This window comes from Euprymna scolopes, chromosome 46 (assembly GCF_053919585.1).
Source record: "Euprymna scolopes isolate OS-2025 chromosome 46, ASM5391958v1, whole genome shotgun sequence".
NCBI lineage: Eukaryota > Metazoa > Mollusca > Cephalopoda > Sepiida > Sepiolidae > Euprymna > Euprymna scolopes.
The window spans coordinates 146,312,877-146,316,277 of NC_136527.1; the positions used below are offsets into that span (position 1 = coordinate 146,312,877).

At 30.0% G+C, this 3,401-nt stretch overlaps 1 long non-coding RNA gene across 1 annotated transcript in view; it reads right to left on the reverse strand.

The window, feature by feature from the left end:
• Positions 1 to 2,848, reverse strand: part of LOC145271465 (uncharacterized) — a 21,210-nt gene extending 18,362 nt beyond the window's left edge. The window contains exon 1 of the long non-coding RNA XR_013865889.1: positions 1,879 to 2,848. This is a non-coding gene — a long non-coding RNA (uncharacterized LOC145271465). The remainder of the gene's footprint in view (positions 1 to 1,878) is intronic.
• Positions 2,849 to 3,401: the final 553 nt, after the last annotated feature.

Genomic DNA, 3,401 nt, shown 5'->3' on the forward strand with positions numbered 1-3,401 from the left:
AATAATGATAATAATAATAATAATGATAATGGTAATAATAATAATGATAATAATACTAATAATAATAATGATAATAATACTACTAATAATAATAATTATAATACTAATAATACTACTACTAATAATAATAATAAGAAGAAGAATAATACCAGATGTTGTAATAATTAACAAGAAAGAAAAATCCAGTCAAATTGTAGACTTTGTTGTTCTAGCTAACCACAGGGTGAATATTAAAGAAAAGGAGAAACGGAGCAAATACACAGAGCTAGCCACAGAGCTGAAAGGGATATGGAAGATGAAGAAAATCAAAATAATACCTATAATAGTAGGAGCACTAGGAACAATCCCAAAAACTTTGAAAAAGAATGGGAGAAATTGGAATCAGAGGAATGACTGAAAAAAATACAACGAACAACAATAATGAAAACAGCTAAAAATGTGGAAAACCCTTAAATGTGGAGACTAACACAAACGAACCAAAAGCGTAGACCAAACTGCCACAGAGACAAAACATGAAGCACTACATGGAACCAAGAACATTGAAGCTGCATACATATAATAATAATGATATTATTTAGAAAGCTATTCTTAACATGAGAAATGGGGTCCTTGTTAACTAATCTGTACTTTCACCTAACAATTTAAAAATTGAATGGGCATTTTAGACAAAAAACGAAAAGGTGGTAAAAAAAATCAAATATATAACAAATGATTGTTACCAAAGGCAACATCAGTAACTCTTCTACCTACTTGGATAACCTTGCTTTGTGCTTTAACTTTTTTGGAAGCGTTAAAGAAACTTAAAAAATATTCATACCGAGTAAAAATTTAAAAAAATTGGATGATATAAAACAGCCATCTAGGAAGTCCCGATAATTATTTAAAAATCAATAATTAAACAAAATTCTGGTAGGAAACCACCCCTAAAAATGTCACAATGACAATTTTTTACGGTATCTTTGGTTTATTAAATTGTTAAGTTGAAGTACAGAATAGTTAACAACACATAGGATCTAATCCCCATCGAAAAAAAAAACAAAACGTAAGAAAGCAAAAACATATGAGTCTCAATCTCTTCCCTTCCAACAATAACAACAAAAACCAAAAATACAGATATTATTGACTGCTAACTGGTCATAAAGTGGGTGCTCATTTTACGTTAAATTTATAAAGGAAAGTGATTACCAACCTTAAAAACTTAAATATTTATTAGTTTTATATTCATTTTGCGTATATTTTAAAGTTGTTGAAACGTAGTCGCCAAAATAAAGTCAAATTTTTAAAGGATTAAACTAGGCTGGGTAAGATTGTAAAGTTTTGCAATTTTTTTTTTTTTTTTTTCTATATTAAGTTTTTTTCAAGTTGGTGATGGCCAATGAATGTGTTTATTTATGTAAATGTGTAAAAGAAAGTGATTCCCATGCTAAAATTTAAAATATTGGAGAAAACATTAAAACCACAAAGGAATTCTTCAGCGAAATAATATATATTTGGATAAATATTCAATGTCAGATTAAATAATATAATTTAAAGAGATTTTTAGTCGATAGAGTCTAGATCGATTTTTTTTTAATATGTCGTTTTAAGCGAAAACATTATTACATAATTAACTGAAAATTCGAAAATAATAATATTTTTAAAAATTACGAAAATTCACCAAGTAGAAAGTTATATATATTTTTCGGAAAGTTGGGTAAAATTGCATTTTTCTTAGTGAGAGAAATCTTATTTTTAATAAAAATACAATAACGATTAGTTTTCGCAATTTTTTCGTATTCTTTATTGGATTGCAATAACAAAAAATGTTTTTAATGTTTAAAATTATTTAAAAAGTTATTGAATTTTTAAATTGTTAAAAAGTAAAAGAAAAACACTTACCTTTTATTTCAGGAATTCAATATTTTTTTTTTTTTTTAAATCGGGAAGAATTCGTTTTTTTCTTTTTTGTTTTGTTTTTTAGGATTTCTGTAGTAAATTGATACAACTTTTGTTTTGTGTGTTCAATTCATTAAGAAATAAAATATATGAAAATATAAAATAATCAAAATTAAAAGATGAAAACCACATTTTAAACGTGAAATTATTTAAAAAGAAAATCAACTGCTAAGGAACAATGGATTGAGGTCATCATAAAACGGTGTAATCGTTATTTTGTTCCTCGTGTAAAAAAAGTCCATTTATTAGTTAAGTGTGCCGAATTGTTTTTCTATTGTAAGAAATTATCTTACCCGTTTTTGCCTATGGCAGAATGAAAGAGACTCAGAAAAGCAACAAAGGCTCACCTTAAATCCAAGAATAATTTTATTTACAAAAGGGTAAAAAGGAGTCCATATTGCAAAAGAGTGCCCTCTTTAGCTTCTGCCAAATGGCGGGTAGTTCTTGCCTAGAAAGGCGAAGGTAGTTGTAGTTCATGCCTTGATAAGCGAAGGTAGTTTTCTTCTTGTGAAGATGCTGGTAGACTCGGCCGCTCGTAGAATTGGTTGAGCGTTCGCGAAATCCTTCCAGACTGTCGATACGATCAACGCACTTTGCGATCGATGATCATAAAATAATATGCCCCTTTGCGGGCAATGATAAGGAAGTAATTAATCCGTAGAACATTTTAGCCTCTGGCTAGTATCCGCATTTAAATGAGCGGAGAAATAAATGGGGTAGAACCATGCCTTAGTTCATTAGGCCTGGAGCGAGATTTTGCGTGTCAGCTTTGCTCGGCATCATATTGAAATCTGGTTTTAGAACCATGCCTTAGTTCATTAGGCATAGAGAGAGATTACGTGCGTCGGCATTCTCCGACGTTAAGCTGAAATCTGTTTGTTTAAACACAAAATTCCTGCCAATTCTGAATCCTCCTTAGCAACTGAACAACGCAATACCATTGGTCGAAATAATCGCGTGATTGTAAATCACGCGGTTATCGCCCTTGCATTCTGAAATTTCTAACACTATCAAGTTGAGATTATTTTTCCAATACTTAAGGTTTGTTGAAATTCATTTTGTAAAACTTATTACAATTTGTTAAAAAATTAAAAATTTTAAGATTTATTTTGTAAAATTCATTTTTTTAAATACAATTTATTTTTTAATACTAAAGGTTCATTTCAATTTGTTTTGTAAATTTAATTTTTTTTTTATACAATTTATTTATTTATTTATTTATTTTTTATTACATTTTCACCCCAAACAAGGCACATTGTCACTCAGGTGTAGGGAGCTACTATCAGGGTCAGCAACTACGGGGGCACTATGTAGGGATTTGGGCAGCAAGATGTCGGTTCACGTTGCACTTGAACTTCTGCATGTCAGTACAGTTAGGAAAGCATAATCCTGGAATGGAATTCCAGAATCTAGCGGTTCTGGGGAAGAAACTACTGGAGTAGAAGGATCTTCTACATCTAGGGATC